This window comes from Lactuca sativa, chromosome 5 (assembly GCF_002870075.4).
Source record: "Lactuca sativa cultivar Salinas chromosome 5, Lsat_Salinas_v11, whole genome shotgun sequence".
NCBI classification, from domain to species: domain Eukaryota; kingdom Viridiplantae; phylum Streptophyta; class Magnoliopsida; order Asterales; family Asteraceae; genus Lactuca; species Lactuca sativa.
This window is the reverse complement of record NC_056627.2, coordinates 1,699,268-1,718,295: the sequence shown is the minus strand read 5'-3', so window position 1 is coordinate 1,718,295 and position 19,028 is coordinate 1,699,268. Positions and strand designations below refer to the sequence as shown.

At 39.0% G+C, this 19,028-nt stretch overlaps 1 pseudogene; it reads left to right on the top strand.

The window, feature by feature from the left end:
* The window catches only part of LOC128126334 (uncharacterized), a 56,420-nt pseudogene that overhangs the window by 23,807 nt on the left and 13,585 nt on the right, over positions 1 to 19,028 (top strand).

The following is a 19,028-nucleotide window of genomic DNA, read 5'->3' as shown; positions in this document are numbered from 1 at the left end:
AAATGTGATTAATTAATAGTTAAGGCTCCTTATATGTTAAAATAAAGTTTTGGGTGAAAATCCCATATTAAAACAATTAAAAACGGACCTAAAATGCAAATTTAGTCGAAAACCGGGAGAAAAAGGCTTCCCAGCGAAACCTCTCGGTCCTAGGCCGAGGTTCGGTAAGGCTGGTGCCGAGCCGGAAGCGAATGCGAGCCAGAAGAAGAAGGCGAAGGCGAGGCTTAGTCCGAGGGCTCGGTCCGAAGGTCAGAAGCGAGGGTTCGGCAGGCCATCAGAAGAGAAGGTTCGGTAGCCATTAGAAAAGAAGAGGTCAGATCCGAAAGGTGCCGAACGTTCGGGTTCGGTTGAGGCATGCGATGTTCGGGCCCGAGAGGACCTTTCGGGTTCGATTCAGCAGCCTTCGGCTCAGACGATTTCGGTTCCTAATAGGGGTTTCGGTTCCTAAGAGGGGTTTCGGCTCCTTAAGTCCGTTTTTCGCGTAGACTTCCATTTTTGGGCTGTTTTCGCCAAATTCGAGGGTCGGAATGCCCCGAATGAATATAGAAAGTTGGGAGAGATTTCGAGAGAGATTTGAGAGAGATTCCACATACTCAGAGAGATTTGGGAGAGATTTGACATATTTGGAGAGATTTCACTTACAGAGAGATATTTGGGAGAGATTTCATATTCTTAGAGAGATTTGGGAGAGATTTGACATTCATGGAGAGATTTTTCATACAAAGAGATATGTGGGAGAGATTTCACATTCTTAGAGAGATTTGGGAGAGATTTGACATACTTGGAGAGATTTCACATACAGAGAGATATTTGGGAGAGATTTCACTTTCTTAGAGAGATTTGGGAGAGATTTGACATACTTGGAGAGATTTCACATATAGAGAGATATTTGGGAGAGATTTCACTTTCTTAGAGAGATTTGGGAGAGATTTGACATACTTGGAGAGATTTCACATATAGAGAGATATTTGGGAGAGATTTCATATTCTTAGAGAGATTTGGGAGAGATTTGACATTCTTGGAGAGATTTCTCATACAAAGAGATATGTGGGAGAGATTTCACATTCTTAGAGAGATTTGGAAGAGATTTGACATTCTTGGAGAGATTTCTCATACAAAGAGATATGTGGGAGAGATTTCACATTCTTAGAGAGATTTGGAAGAGATTTTACATTCTTGGAGAGATTTCTCATACAAAGAGATATGTAGGAGAGATTCGACATTCTTAGAGAGGTTTCTCATACAAAGAGAGATTTGGGAGAGGTTTCACATACTTAGAGAGATTTGGGAGAGATTTGACATTCTTGGAGAGATTTCTCATACAAAGAGAGATTTGGGAGAGGTTTCACATACTTAGAGAGATTTGGGAGAGATTTGACATTCTTGGAGAGATTTCTCATACAAAGAGAGATTTGGGAGAGATTTGACATTCTTGGAGAGATTTCTCATACAAAGAGAGATTTGGGAGAGATTTCACATTCTTGGAGAGATTTGGGAGAGATTTCTGATAAGAAGAGATGGAGTGAAAACGATTGAGAGAGGTTTCATTGGTGACCTTTTGGAGTGTCCGGCTTCGCACTGCAAGGTCCGTAAACCCCGTTAAGCCTTGTTTAAGGATCTTGCATACTCCCGATGAGTATGTAACATTGTTTTATCGGTTTGGCTCTCCACGTACCACCGTTTTAGGTTAAGGAGATCTAGATGTACGCACTTTTCGATTTATGATCTCTCATTAGAATAGAGAGTTGTTTAGAAATTACATAACGTAAACTCTAATACTCACGGCAAATTGAGTTGACCGGTTTGACTTGTTGACTTTAGTTGACTTTGACTTGACCAAAAATTGATGTTTGTCACATCATCCCCCCGTTAGAGGGAATTTCGTCCCGAAATTTTGAACTTAGGCAAGGAGTGGGCATGAACAATCGAGCCATGATGTGGGGATATTTCCTAATCGATTGATTCTCGCGCCTCCAAGTGGCTCCAGGTCCTTGGTTAGTATTCCTGCGAACTTTCACTAATGGGGAGCAGCGTTGCTGTGTTCGCTTAACCTTTCGGTCCATGGTCACTATGGTTTTTTCACGAAGGTGAGGCTCTTGTGGAACTCGATTTCGTCGAGGAGGATTACAAGAGTCTCGTCGAATAGATACTTCTGCAAGTTCGGGACACGTCGAGTAGAATGTACTTTACCAAACTCACGGGAGTAGATTGAAGTTGCGATTACAAGGCTGATTCTTACAAGAATCTCGAAAGGCATAATTATCTGGGGTTTTGGCTTTCCACGCTCTCCAAAGCGTACTAAACCTGCCCAGAGTGAGGTTTCCAGAGGAATTTGGTCTCTTATTCTGGAGTTCCAAAGGTTTCTTCCTTTTGCTTTTCTTTCCAGTCAAGGGTTGCTCCTTTATGGTCAAAGTCGTAAGGGGATTCTGAAATTTACGAGAAGTCCCAAAGGGAATAAGACGGTAAGTCAGCGAGACCCGAAAGTTTTGGGGTATTCCTGCTGACGTCTTTTGCGCTGACTGTTTTCTCAACGGTTTCGATCAATTGAAAGAGTCCTTAAGGATTTCCACATTGATAAGGATGTGTCTTAGGAATTTGAGTCCTCAATTCCAAAACTCGTATCTAGAGAACTTCGGGTAAAGCTTCTCTGATCGCATTGCTTTCGCGGTTTGTTGTAGCTGCTCTCCCTAGTTTCCTTCTTACTACGAGGGTAGATAAGCAAGTCACTTACAATGACAACGACGAACTGATCCTAGTAAGAATGGCACATCCTATGAATACTGCGAACGGTTTGGTCCTATCCGAGGGGGTATCACTACGGACTTGCAGCGTCCGCATCGAATTTGAAGGGTTGTCCTCGGACACCCTTTTTCCAATACTCACGACCGGTGATATTCGGATCTCAGGTCCGATTCCTAAAGGGTACCTCGTTCCTTGTGGTTGGTCGGCCTATTCGTTTATGTGAGGCAGATAGTAAAGGTTTCTACTGGAGATATTGTCGGGGCCTCTGAAGTCGATGAAACTATGAGCAATTTGCTTTTCTATTTGAAGAATAAGACCAGAGCTTTCCAGGGTGAGAAGCTTGGTTCTTCAATTTCATTGTTGAGTAGTTCGACAGGTTTGACCTAAGAGTTCTTGTAGCTCGGTAGGAAGCATGTGGGTTTGGTTTTCGCGACTAGACCTTTTTGGATAGTAGAACATTCACTCACCCTCCTGGGCAACCTTGGCCCGAAGTTCATGGCAGAACTTGTACCATATCTGTCCCAAGCTTCTGTGCTTGAACCTTGTCTGCTACATGCGTGACATTCCCAAAGGTCTCCTGTAAGTACTTGTGATAAGGTTTCGGGAAGTATAACACTCCTCTAGTGCGTGTTTTGGAGTTCCACAGCGAGAGATGACCCGGAGGTCCGTGCTGGATGTTTATGAGAGACGAAGGTTTCGATGTTTGGGGGGGTTAGGTGAAAGGTCCTTTTGTAGACGTTAAATCGGGAAGATGAGGGCTATATCAATGAAAATTGGATGATGACAGCAATATCTTTTTAGATAAAACGAGTTAAGCTGTATTCACAAGAAGAGATCACTAGAGTGATAGAGTATCTTGTGTTTCTTTTCAGGGTGATTCATTTTGTTTGAGGTTATCATTATTGTAGATGATTCACACCATAGTGTCTAGCACTGGCAGTGGGTGTGTTTCGAGAATCAGTAATGATATTTGACATCATGATCCCTGACAGGTCTCCCTATGATCGAACGGTATATGAACGTCGTATGTAAGTTGATGTTGGCGAGATTGTCGAGTGGGTGGCCCCACTTAGTTCTTACTGCTAGACACGGAATAGGAGTCAGGATGGAATTATTTGTTTCATGACTTCGGTAATTTGATTATAATTAACCTCGATGTATGTACAAAGTCATCACATCTTACAGGTAATGATCCTAAAATCATATATGAATGTCTTTTGTTTGATTTGAACGAGAGAGTATTTTAACTACTTTTAGAAAGACGGTGACTTTAGCAAGCATACCAAATTCATTACAAATATATGGTACTTAAACGTTTTTGTCGTTGGAACATTACAAAAGTCCTAATATGGTTCTCTATTACCCTTGCTGGTTCGTTTGCTATACTCCTCCGTTTTCCCTGTCATTCCTCTTAGTTGGACAGTTTCTCTTGAAGTGTCCCGTTTTGCCACATAGGAAGCACACTGGAATTACTTTGGTAATGGGTGTTGAAGTGATGTACTGAGTCGGGGTCCTACAGAAACGGGCGGTGTGCCCTTTCCTGTTGCAGCTTTTACAGTGCATTTCTCGACAAGCCCCATGGTGATGGAAACCACACTTGACACACTTTGGGAGTGATCCCTCATATGGTCTGGCCGGCGTATGGGTGGCAGACCCTGTGGCTAGTGTCGAGGCATGTGTCGTGACTGCTGTTGTAATGGTGGGGGTGGCCATAGGTTGTTGTCTTTTAGTGGATCTTTGAGATTGGTGGCGCTCTTTCATGTTCCAAAACTTTCTCTTCTTGCTCGTAGGTTTGTGGCCCGAGGTATTTTCGCTGGCAGGCACCTGTTGGTGCTCCTGATTGTTACCATAATCTGTATTGTCAGTATCGCTTCCACTCCTGCTGGCGTTGTTAGCGTCAAATTGCGCCATGACGGCTGTCACGGCTGCCGTGACTGCAGCCTGAAAAGTAGCAGCGTCTATCTGCAGAGTTGGCGCCTTACTAGTTGGTTGGTTGCCTCTTGGTGAAGACATAGCTCTGTTTCACGATCAAAAACATCTTCGTTAGTGGAAATGATTATCTTAAGTGCATCCTAACGATTTATATTTACACATATAAATTTTTGCACATTACTGTACTATTCCTAGTGTTTCCGCTAACATTCTTGAAATGGAGTTACAGCAGTGGGTAGGGGTAGGTTTCATACGGGTGTTAAGCTTTACTCATCTTAGAATCATGTGTGTCCAAACACGCTTGGCTGAGGTGTTTTGATGGGACCTGGTGTATTAGTGTTGGTATGATAATGAGTTTTTAGAATGGCTATACGTCGTGAGTTTCTAACTAAGTTTTATCTTATATCGATTTGTAATGTCATTCGGTCGTTAAGGGCGTTCTGAAAACAATTCATAACGGGAGTCTTTATATGGTAAACCCATGAATTTTTAGTAGTTTTGTATCCAAGTGAACCCTTATACTTGACCCAAGCTAGGTCCTTATTATGACCAATTGATGTATGCTTAGTTATATAATTAAGGCTAAGTAGTCCTTCGAGTCTGTTAGGTATGTCCTAAGCCCATCTTGTTAATATGACTGTAGTAATTTGGGTTTTGGTGAAAATTTTTGACCTAGATGTAGGTTTACCTCACATCTGTGCATGGAAAAGTTTTGATATCAACTAGATCCCTCGTTTAGTATGACCGCTTAAATCCTAGTGTCATGCTTACGCCTAGAATAGAGTAGCACCAACGCATACTCACGAATCTAATTTACAAGGTCTTGTGAGAGGTATGAACTCTACTTACGACGATCTGTCCCTTGCGATGCATGAGGCAAAGTCGATGCACCTTGCAAATCGATGCTTGGCTGCAATCCTCTTCTCTTTGAATGTTATGTGTCTACCCCTTTACTCTCTTACCTCTGCCTGAGTGGTGATAAGGTCCTAAATAGAGAGTTGGTCTTCGAAATAGTAGTCTATTTCCGACTCTCGGGTACGTGAGACAGTAGGGCCTATAGTAGCGTGCAGTTTCCGAACTCGGGTTATAGTCTACCTGCTTTAATCCCCGATGTTCGCGATCTGCCGGGTCTTCGCCGGGAGGGCTCTGTCAGTCGGTCCCCTGTGGTTGAGGTCATAGCACCCTCGTTGGTCTCCACATGGTGGTTGTTGCCGTTGCTATCGACATTCAACCCTCGATCACGATTTCCCAACGGGGCACAGGTTCGATGTAGTCGAAACGGTTTGCGGAAACCCTTGCTATGCATGAAGGATTGATTACCTCTGGTTACGCTTCTGATTCTCCTCATAACCATTCACCATTTCTTGGGTTCGGATTGGGAAAGTAGGGGTCGTCCGGTAAGTAGGATCTTGTTATGTTGTACTTGCGAGAATAAGAGTGGAAGAGATAATTACTAGGCGTCTAACTCTATAATTAATTACTTATAGGGGTGATCCTTATTAGTTACTTCTATGATGACATAGTTCATACTAATTACATATAACAAGATATGATAGACCTTCGAATAAGTGATCCTACCCTAGATCCACATCCAAACAAGGAAAAGGAAGTAAGGCAATGACCACAAATTCTAAGTCTATGATTTCTAAGTTATATAATATCTTAGGGTATCCACTTAGGGGCTATAGATCTATTATTAAGGATCTATTTAGTTTTAATATAAGTAATTATAATAACGCAAAATACCCCAATGGTATTTCATTGTGGTAGTGTTGGTAAGTTTTTAGACTTGTTGCCATATCACAACCATTCTTGGGCATGTGTTAATCACTCCTCGGACTAGCATAGTTGATCAGGCTATGCCACTCCCAAGACTAACCATACATCCCCGAGCTTACCTGTGATATCCAACAATCATTACTTTTGTTTTGTTCTAGAATGATGCTGACCTTAGTATGTATGCATGCCTGTATACTTTTAATAAGAAACTACTTATTTCTAAAAGTGTAGTTGTTTTGAAAACTTTAAATCAGAGACTCTAGTCCCAATGCATTTATAGTTTGTATATCTTATGTGGTTCGATATACTGAGTTCACTATAAACAATGCTCTGATACCAATCTGTCACACCCCCAAACCAAGGATGGCGGAAACGTCCGGGGGTGGAGGACTTCATGTAGAGTATCACAACAACGAGTATAATAGTGCTCAAAGTAAATACAACCATCATAAATATAATTGAAAAAGTTACACCAAAGTATATGTTTACATGATTCAAATCAATTACATTATGATACAAAGTGAACTGTTCGACGATTTATCGTCCCATCCTCAAAACGTGGTTGATTTCCTGTTTCACTGAATTCCTGAGAATACAAGTAGTTTTGAAAAGTGTCAACACAAAGGTTGGTGAGTTCATAAGCTTTTGACAGTAAGAGTTTGAAAATCGATCTTTGTAAAGAGATGTATGTTACCAAGAAAATCCAATATTTTCCTTACAAAAGTTATGTAGTCCTAAATACCAGGACCGAAAATGAACAAATATTTGTCATACTTAAAATATAAAAGTGGTTTTAAATTGGCATAAAACCCTTTCTGATGTGAGAAAAATTCCGTAATGAATGATGTGTAGTCTTAAATACCAAGACCAAAAGTATACAATAAAGTATGCAATTGTTGATGTAAAAAGTGATTTTAAATCGACATAAAACCCCTTTTGATATGAAGGCGTACAAGTATTTTTCCATACTTAAAGTAATTTCAGTGAGCTAAATAGACATAACTCGCTAATTTAAAGTTAGAACCCGTAAACCTTAAGATTGTTAATACCACATGTGAGCTATCATAACCATACTTGACATAGACGGCCTCGTAATACGACTTTCTTCAGGCGTCGCCGTTAAATGACACTTGTCACCACAGACCTGCCGGTCTAGCTGTTGCAAGCAGCTCTGGTGTGGGTTTGTCAAACCCAATATAGATCTATACACAACTATCACGTTCTCCCTACAAGAGACTCTGGTTACAATTTACAGGACTTTTTGACTTTGTTACTTTGGAAGTAAGCCGAAGGGAATGACTCACAAATTTATTCATTAACAGATTTACGTGAACTAAACTGAAAACCTTTGGTAAATAAGTTTGAGAAGTAAATGATACATAAACTATACCTATTATAGTTTATCCAAAACGTTTGTAATGTATAAGAATTCTTTTATGAAAATGCCTTAATGCTATGAATCCATAAACTATGCTCATTATAGCTTAATATACGTGTTCTAAATAAATGAATAATCTTATCATGAATGACTATGTTTCATTTTATGATGATAAACTAACAAGGAAACACATTCAATATTTAGAACTTATCGTTATACACTTTGCTCAACATAATACAAAGTGTTATGAAAGTTATAAGCTGTTAACAAATTTTCCACCTTTCTACACTGTTTTTGAAAAGTCATAGAAAAATCATACGAAGTCGAAAACTAGATCCATAAATTCTGAGAGTTCCTAAAATGAGTCTAGTTTACTCATAATTTTTATCATGATTTTTAATGATCTCCAACTTGGTTGAAAAAGTCCATAATCACAGACTGGTCCGGATTGGTGTTTGAAATGATAGGCAGTTTTGTAAAAATCACCATAAATTGTAGAAAACTCGTATGGAGATGTGCAAGTAGTCATTTGAAAGCTAAGAACTGGAACTACTTACACCTAAAACAGTTTTGAAAACTAAAATGTTTAAGTTGTCCAAAACAGTCCGTGAATGGAGTTGAACGTTTCTGATGAAGGCTGTTAGAAAAGTGTAGTTATGTTCTTGGTGTTTTAACTTGTATTCCCCCCCTAAAAACTTGAGAAAACATGAAAATATAGGGGTATGAACTCACCTTGATTGATTTCAGTAGGTAAGTGTTGAAGAAGAGAAGTGTTCAACCCAAGAACACTTGAAGATTCGAAGATCTAACAAGAATGTGATGATGTTTGTGTAAGCAATCTTTGATTTTGAGTAGGAGGATGTGTAATAATCGTAAGAAAGATGATGATACTTACTAATTGTACGAGAAGAGTCTTGGAGTATGCCTTGAAATTCTCGAACTAGAGAGAAAAAGATGAGAGAGTTTGGAGTGTGATTCTTGGTAAAAATGAGAGAATGATTAAAGTGTGAGGAGAGAGGATGGATGTTCCGGCCCTAAGAACGTGGGAATAGTTGAAAATAGTGAGAAAGGACCTACGAAGTGACTAGGGATGGGCTGGTGGTGAATAATGACATGGAGTGGTTGCTTGTGTCATAGAAATAAGTAAAGTCAAGACTCTACCTTTGTACTTCACCCACTCTCTTTTGGATAAGGTTTTATGCTTAAAAATGTGATTAATTAATAGTTAAGGCTCCTTATATGTTAAAATAAAGTTTTGGGTGAAAATCTCATGTTAAAACAATTAAAAACGGACCTAAAATGCAAATTTAGTCGAAAACCAGGCGAAAAAGGCTTCCCAACGAGACCTCTCGGTCCTAGGCCGAGGTTCGGTCAGGCTGGTACCGAGCCGGAAGCGAATGCGAGCCAGAAGAAGAAGGCGAAGGCGAGGTATAGTCTGAGGGCTCGTTCCGAAGGTCAGAAGCGAGGGTTCGGCAGGCCATCAGAAGAGAAGGTTCGGTAGCCATTAGAAAAGAAGAGGTCAGATCCGAAAGGTGCCGAACGTTCGGGTTCGGTTGAGGCATGCGAGGTTCGGGCCCGAGAGGACCTTTCGGGTTCGGTTCAGCAGCCTTCGGCTCAGAAGGGTTCGGTTCCTAAGAGGGGTTTCGGTTCCTTAAGTTCGTTTTTCGCGTAGACTTCCGTTTTTGGGCTGTTTCGCCAAATTCGAGGGTCGGAATGCCCCGAGTGATTATAAAAAGTTGGGAGAGATTTCGAGAGAGATTCCACATACTCAGAGAGATTTGGGAGAGATTTGACATACTTGGAGAGATTTCACTTATAGAGAGATATTTGGGAGAGATTTCATATTCTTAGAGAGATTTGGGAGAGATTTGACATTCTTGGAGAGATTTCTCATACAAGGAGATATGTGGGAGAGATTTCACATTCTTAGAGAGATTTGGGAGAGATTTGACATACTTGGAGAGATTTCACATACAGAGAGATATTTGGGAGAGATTTCACTTTCTTAGAGAGATTTGGGAGAGATTTGACATACTTGGAGAGATTTCACATATAGAGAGATATTTGGGAGAGATTTCATATTCTTAGAGAGATTTGGGAGAGATTTGACATTCTTGGAGAGATTTCTCATACAAAGAGATATGTGGGAGAGATTTCACATTCTTAGAGAGATTTGGAAGAGATTTGACATTCTTGGAGAGATTTCTCATACAAAGAGATATGTGGGAGAGATTTCACATTCTTAGAGAGATTTGGAAGAGATTTGACATTCTTGGAGAGATTTCTCATACAAAGAGATATGTGGGAGAGATTCGACATTCTTAGAGAGGTTTCTCATACAAAGAGAGATTTGGGAGAGGTTTCACATACTTAGAGAGATTTGGGAGAGATTTGACATTCTTGGAGAGATTTCTCATACAAAGAGAGATTTGGTAGAGGTTTCACATACTTTGAGAGATTTGGGAGAGATTTGACATTCTTGGAGAGATTTCTCATACAAAGAGAGATTTGGGAGAGATTTGACATTCTTGGAGAGATTTCTCATACAAAGAGAGATTTTGGAGAGATTTCACATTCTTGGAGAGATTTGGGAGAGATTTCTGATAAGAAGAGATGGAGTGAAAACGATTGAGAGAGGTTTCATTGGTGACCTTTTTGAGTGTCCGGCTTCGCAGTACAAGGTCCGTAAACCCCGTTAAGCCTTGTTTAAGGATCATGCATACTCCCGATGAGTATGTAACATTGTTTTATCGGTTTGGCTCTCCACGTACCACCGTTTTAGGTTAAGGAGATCTTGATGTACGCACTTTTCGATTTATGATCTCTCATTAGAATAGAGAGTTGTTTAGAAATTACATAACGTAAACTCTAATACTCACGGCAAATTGAGTTGACCGGTTTGACTTGTTGACTTTAGTTGACTTTGACTTGACCGAAAATTGACGGTTGTCACATGTTGAACCTTGTAAACTTCAGGTAATCTTTTTTTTTTTGTTTAAAAGATTATGTTATTATATACCCTAAATTGTGTCTTATTAACTTAATGGGGACATAAGATTATGTTATTATATACCCTAAATTGGATGTTGATCCCATTGAAATTGACTTTACCCCTCCTTTCAGGTTAATTTCTTACTTTACCCCTCCTTTCACTTTATGGTCTGGAATGTTGTGGTCCTTAGTCCTTTGCTAAGAGGGAAAAATTTGTTAGTGAAAAACTCTTGGAGAACCCCATCCTCTTGAATGTATGGGTTTTGAAATTGAATGAAAAGAAGTTAGTTGTTTGTTTGTTCACTTTCTGTGAAATTATCTGTTCATATCTTATCAGTCTTAATAAGGAAAGAAAGAAAAAAAAACAAAACAGAAAATGGAAGTTAGATTCCATAATAAACATATAAATGGTATCTGTTAGGTTTTTTATAACATGATTGAAAATTTTCAGATGGATTGATATGATTGGAGAGTTCGAGAAGATGGCTAATCTTCTTTGACCTCTTCATATCACATCAACCGACATTTTGATTTTTTGTAATGATTTCATTCAGATAAAATATTGAGCAAGATGGCTAAAGGTTAGCTGTAAAGTAACCGTTGTCTGCAAAATCTTATATTTTTATCACTCTTCTTTTGTTGGTATCAGCAAATTTCTAGTGTTGTAGACACCTTTGGTTGAGTTTCGGAATGTTGGGATCGTGAAACCCATGGATATGTAGCAGTCAAGGTAGTGTGAAGCATAAGAAAATATCTTGATGACTTTGTTCTGTTTTTCTGAATCATGGTACTTCTTTGTTGATAAGGTACTTTAATATATGTGATGCTTGTTAGAATATGAATTTACAAAGGTTGATAACTATCCTAAGTGAACATGAAACCTCCTTTGAATGCATTTTAATATGAATTTACAGAGGTTGATAACTATCCTAAGTGAACATGAAACCTCTTTCGAATGCATTTTAATATGAATTTACAGAAGTTGATAACTAGCCTAAACTTCACATTCTTGCAAGTGACCTCAAAATGAAGGCTTATGTTTTTTGTGTCGTATACATGTGTTGTATTCTGCTTAGCAATGGGAAGGAGGTTTCTGATACTTCTCATATTATGCCTCTTTATCGGGATCCAAGTCCCAAAAACCAACCAAGGAGACCATATTTCCATCTCTGACCCCCAAAGAACTGGTTGAATGGTATTTTAACTTTGTGACATATATAACGATAGTCGTGCATTCTCCCTGTTTTTGATGGTGTTATATGCTCAACATTTTTTTAGACAATACTTACTCCATTTTTATTCTCTTTGCATGGTTTTATATCTTTTGGCGAGTATTTTAACATACATATCCTAATGTTAATCCCTTAAGTTACTTTAATTAGTAAGATGTTTTGAGAGATTATAAGTTTTGTTTTCTGATCATTCATTTAATGCGATAGGTCCAATGTATTACAAGGGAGTTTATCATCTATTCTATCAGACCCTTTCTAAAAGAATGGAATAAATATTCTGGTTGTGGTTCCTGGTTTGTCTGCATTAGCATCAACATCAACAAAGCGACCCAAGTACTAGTGAAAGAAGTCAAAGCCACATGTAAATGCAAAATCTCCTTCCACCAATGCTACACAAATCATAGAAATAGAGAAATCTTATGATGTTCAACTTGAATTCAAACATAGGATCACTCAGGTGCCTACAAGATGAGACTAGTAATAATGTTAGAGTGGCTGCCCATAAGTAATGTTCTATGTCATTATTTCTCTTTATAAATTTGATTTTTTTGAAACAGTTATAATGTTGGCATCATCTTGACCAGGGCTGTTGGATCTTTTATTGAATTCACTCCTGATGCATCTAAAGTGGTAAGTCTATTTGTTCCCTGGAGGGTAATATTGTAATTGTTCTACTTGTTCTAAAGCTACATCCCTATCATATACACACATATTAAATTTTGCAAATTTATCCCAAGCATATTAAATGTTTCAAGACAATGCCTTGCATCTGGTGATGTCAATCAAACCACAAGATCTGAGGTTTTATTTTCTCTACTTCAATAAGTTTCTGACTTTTAGAAAACATGTATATATATTATTAGTTTCTACCCTGTTAATTGATTACATATGAGATTGAAAATTGATACGCTGTTACTTCTCCTTCAGAGAATGTGGCTAGTAGACATCTTTAGAGCCAAAGTTGTGGATACAACAAAATACTCATTGACAATAGAGGTGACCTATTCATTACATCTGCACTTACATATGACTACTGACTCGTTATAAACATACAATCATACAATTAAAGTAAACAACACTTGTTAATAGTAGTTTAGCCAAGTTTGTAATCACAGAGCTCCTCTGGTTAATCAGGTCACTAGGGATCCTGGGAAGATGGTTACTGTTCATAGAAACTTAGCCAAATTTGGAATCAATGAGCTCACAAGAACAGGGAAGGTGAGATGTGTCTTAAATGCCTTTTTTCATGCAACACCTACACACACTAACTGTGTATGCTGCAAATTGTAAACTGCTTTAAAAAGAGAAAAAGTTGGGTGAAACTGCTCCATTTTGGAACTTCTGTGCTGCTTCGTATCCAGATCTGGAAGTCCCAGCTCCAATTCCTAATGCCTCAAATATAAGTCACACGGTTGATGAGAATCCATTAACTTCACTGCTGACATTTCTAAAGGTGATGCACACTTTTTTTCTTCTTAATTGATTTCTTTTACTATGTTTTGAAACAATTGTACGCTTGTTTTAAAGGGGATGCACACTTCTTTTAGAGGTGTCATTGTTCTCATTTAGTTAGTTGTTCTCATTTGGTAGGTTTAAAAGTATAATGTCCCAATAAGAATTAATTTAAAAGTAGAATGAAAATGACAAGTGATTTTGTGTTGTGTTTACAGAGTTGATGAAAGCAAATAGCTCTGGAGTTAGAAGAGGAAAAGAAAGCTCAAGCTGAAAGAGATAAGATGCTGCAAATGCAAGTGTTGCATTCTTCATTTCAATTGTTACTATGAAACACATAGTAGATTAGATGAATGCAAATTTATATATTATAAGAAATAGAATTGTTTGACATTAAATTTTATGCAATGGATTGTATTTTTTTGATATGGTATTTTATTTCTATTATTAGACAGTAAATGCAAATTTAATTTAAAAATTAATAAATATATAAATATATTTTTTTAAACATTTAAATTTACGATACGCAAAAATGTGTGTAATCTTCATTTATGACATTGCCTTTCTTGACAGGGGTTTTAATCATACTCATTGCGTGTCATTAACACGCGCATCGTAAGGTTACGACACGCGAATGTGTTTCGTCTTGCTTTATGACAGGGCCTTCCTTGATACGCATTGCGTGTCGTAAACGTGCGTCGTAATTGCTCGTCGTAAATGAGCGTCGTCTATAGACGACGCGCAAAAGCGTGTCGTCTCTCTTTATGACAGGGCCTTCCTTGACGCGCATTTGCGTGTCGTCTGAGCCTTTTACGACGTGCAATGAGCGTCGTAAAAGGCTGTTTTTCTAGTAGTGAGGAAACATACCAAAATTTTCGAGTGTTACAATTTGTGACAACCGTCAAAATTCGAGTCGGTTCTAGATTTGATAAACTTAGTTGTACGTGTAGGCACGACACATACTAGAATTAGTAACTAGAAACTAAGTTATAACCTACTAGAAACTTGGAAACAATTAGAAACGATGGACAGTGTACTTAGATTTCACATTGATATGTGAATTCTACAACTACTTAACTGTAGTGACTATCCATATTCGGGTCGCTCTTTGACTCGAACACCTTTTCATGAATCATATACACACATCATGCACTTGACCTACTGGTATAAATTAGGTTCGAGTCTCGTAGGAGCATAAGTTAAACCTGAAAACTAGGGCTAGTATACTTGATTCCTCAATTTCGCTTAAATCTCGGAATCACTACCATGTTTGTTAGAAACTACTGCTTCTTTATACTTCCACTTAGTTAATGCTGCTACTTTGTTAACGCCTTCACTTCGTGGTACGCTTATACTTTTCAACGCTTCCACTTCGTGATACACTTATACTTATTAACGCTTCCACTTCTTGATACGCTTATACTTGTTAATGCTTCCACTTTGTGATACGCTTATACTTGTTAACGCTTCCACTTCGTGATATGCTTATACTTGTTAACGCTTCCACTTCGTGATACGCTTATACTTATTAACGCTTCCACTTCGTGATACGCTTATACCATATAAACACTCCTACTTCGTGAAACACTTCCACCTTGTTAACGCTTCTACTTAGATAAATGTATGCCTATGCTTGTATAGTTATGTAAATAATGTTTAAAGGACTTAGGAAGGCTAGTCCGCCCTATTTCCTTTTCTTCGTTGAGATATGGTCCGTAGGGATCGGATATCTGTCCGAAGGTCGTTTGATCATTAATTATATATAATATATACATGTATAGACATATGGGTTTACATCGATCGGTTCAGTTATGAGTCTCTACTGCTAGTCCAGCACTTACATCAGAATTCACTGTTTGGGATACATCTTCAGGACACGGCCTTCTCCATTGTCTAGTTGGTAACCAGAGTCTCTTGTAGGGAGAGCGGACATTGTGTGTATAGATCTATACGGGATTGACATCCCTGCACCCTGACTGCTAGCTACAGTCCACGGCCTACCAAGCCAAGGGGTGACAAATGTCATATTTACACCGACGCTTGCAGGGCGTCAAGTACTCTAGTGTCGATTAGTATGGTTACGAGTATCTCCATGTTTACCTTATAATTCATGGCCTTAAGGTAACAATGTTTAACACTGTATGCTGGAAACACATTCTTGGAATTACACTGTTTTAGACATTGCTAGCTGTATCTTTCATTTGATACTGTCTGGGTTCTGTGTCTCTTTGTTTTAGACCTTGCTAGCCGTATTGTACATTTGATACTGTCTGGGGTCTGTATCTTCGTTTGTTAGACTAAGTCAGGTGCGTCGTTCATTCGATACTCTCCTGGAGTCTATGACCTCTTCTGCCTTAGTCAGCACTCTTCACTGCTGAGGCATATGTTATTTTCCCTTGATATTCTCCTACTTTCTTTAAAATCAAACACCATATTTTGGTAATGATAGTGTTCAAGGGAAAATTACTTTTTACAACATAACTCTGTTGGGTCTTGGTAGAAGACTACTTTTATTTAAGAAAATATAGGATTTTCTGGAAATGACTCTAATACACTGTTGATTCTAAACTACTACTTTTATAAAGTTATTTTGAACTTACACCAATGACACTAAATACTTATGAACTCACCAGCATTTATAAAAATCCTAATACTCGCTTTCAAAATAACTTGTATTCTCAGGTCAGCAATAGACAGGTACATCTCGGGCGCTTTTGGTGAAGACAGTTTAGTACCAAGCTGCACCTATATTATTACTTGTATAACTTTGATGTTTCTATGAAATGTAAACTATGTAAAACTATTACTACTAATGCAATGGTTGTTGTACTTTGATTGCTATACTGTATATGTTGTGATACTTGACAAGACGTCATCCACCCCAGAACGTTTCCGCCGTTCAGGTTTTTGGGGTGTGACAGCTGAGCGTACCAAGAGAGTTACGCCCTACATAACCTTATTGTGGACTTTTGGGCTAAGTCTCATTTTGGGCTTTGAATGTTGGGCCAGGAGTTTGGACTCATTGTAATAGAGTCTTGGACCAGAGGATTATATATATATGTGCTTTGGACCCTTAAGTTGGGCTTGCCATTAGATGTGAGGGATGATAGTTTCATTTTATTACTTCTTTTCATAGTTTATTTTTAGTTAAAACCATCTCATTTTAGTCAATCTTCATGCATATTTTCTCTTTTTGTCATTTTTCTCCTTTACCGGGTGCTTTCTAGTCTTTTGAGCTTAATTGCAGGATTTACGGAAGACTATTTGTTATTGGAGGCTTAGAAGGATGCGGGACTTATGAAGGCATGTGATTTGCTTGTGGACTTGAAGTGGTGTGATTGGGCTAGGTGCTTGCGTAAAAGAAGAAATCAATTTGGATCTAATTTGTGGGCAAGGATGATGATGAGGCGACACGGAATCGAGCTACAAGAAAATTTAAGGAGTATTGGGTCAATCATTAGAAGGCTTTGGAATGGCAAATGGGTCCTAAAGAGTTATGATTGCGGGCTGAAGTTTAAGAAGTGAAGATTGGGCTAAAATACATGATTAATGGCCCAAGTCTCACATTCAACGTGACCCACGCGGTCCTCATGGAATCATACGCGGTCCGCGTGAATTGCCTTGAGCTGATTTTGGGTTTGACTTGTTGACTCTATTTGTGGAAGTTTGGTGGGTGACTTTTGGCACCTTTTTGAATCCGGAAATCAACCCCCTTTTGCTGGAGATTGGAGCCATTTTGGTGGGAGGATGACATGAAGAACACACACCATATTCTCTCAAAGAGCCTTGGAAGATTTGAAGAATTTTTGGAAGATTAGTGTATTTTCTTTTCATCTTGCATCTAAGACAATGTTCGATACTACTAAACTATATTGTTTTTCTTTTACTTTGGCCATGATTGGCTAAATTTTCATTTGGTTGATTAGGGTTTAACCCATGGATGATTATTTTCTTTGAAGACTTAGCATTACATTTGTGTTTGATGTTTATAGGAATGTTTTCTAGTTAAACATCTTGTGTGTTTATTTATCTTTGATCATAAGCTTGGATGAACGAATGCTTGTTTTTGTTGACTAATTTCTTGGTTAAATAATAGACCTTCAAATTAGTAAGCAACAAATGGTTTATATGTTTGTTTTCATTTCATTAAGACCATGGAAATGTTTCCTCCATAATGATAATGTAAGCATTTTGTAGCATCCTGAATTCCCAGGTATATTATTTTATTTTTCTATTTTGGAATTTGTGGAGGAACTTGGCGAGTTGGAGCCAAGACTCGCCGAGTAGGGTCGCGGATGTTCATCCGGGTTCACGTCCGGACTCGGTGAGTCCATGCTGTTTAATGAAACCCTAATCCCCCGGGTTTGGAGCCTATTTAAGGGCACTTATAGCCTCCCATTGTGGATACCAGACCCTTGAGAGAACCCTAAGTGAGCTAAATCGTGTGAGGGAGAAGAAATCAATTTTTGATACTTGTACCTTTGGTTTAGCAAGAAGAAGGTGACAAGAGAAAAGAGGAGGGGTGATTCAAGCAGTTCCAGAGTTCAGATACTTCATTTTGAGGTAATAGTTCGAACCTCCTTCATTTTTGGTGTTGGTCTTTAGATTTAGGGTTTTCTAACCCCTTTGGAGAGTGATTATGTGGAGCAAATGGTCCCTCTTCGAGTTTGTGCCTTGGATCTGGACTCAAAGAGGTCCAGAGACCTTAACCCTTGGAGCTTTATGGATCAATTTGGGGTTATTGGACTTAGGTTGCCATTTTTGGGACTAGATCTCCTTTGGATGCCTTGTTGTGGTTGTACAAGCATCAAGTTTCGAACTTTACGTGACATTCATGCTTGGGGAGGCCAGATCTATGGTTTGGGGAAACAGATCTGACCTCAGGAGGTCAGTAGAGTTTGTGCATGGCATGAACTCGCCGAGTTGTTCTTGAGACTCGGTGAGTAGGGCTAGGGTTTCACGTAAATTGTTCAGTGAGTAGACTTGCCGAGTTGGGGGATGACTCAGTGATTCAGGAGGGAGTTAGAGTACTGGAGTTCAAGGCAATACTCGCCGAGTTGTTCTTGAGACTCGGCGAGTTGAGTCGGGGTGGCCCCGCGATTCATGTCTGGGATGACTCGTCGAGTATAGGGAGGGACTCGGCGTGTCAAGCGGGACAAAGAGTTAAAGGACATGTGAGAACTCGTCGAGTCACCAGGGTGCACTTGGCGAGTAGGGTCAAACTGGGACCGTTGACTTTTGTTGACTTTTAGGGTTTGCTCATCAATGGAGTTCTTGTGACAAGAGAGGAGGGTAAAATAGTCTTTTACCTTTCTGAGCGTGCCAATGGCAGGTTGAGTCTAGTCTCGAGAGTTATATTTATAAGAGTATTTATTTATGTGAATAGGCAGAGGCTAGGCTATATTTTCCATCGAGTCAGAGATTTACCGACACGCCTGAGGTGAGTCTTCTCACTATACTTTACCTAGTGTGGTAACAGAGTTATGTGACAGAGTACTATAAAGTTATATGTCAGTGTATTT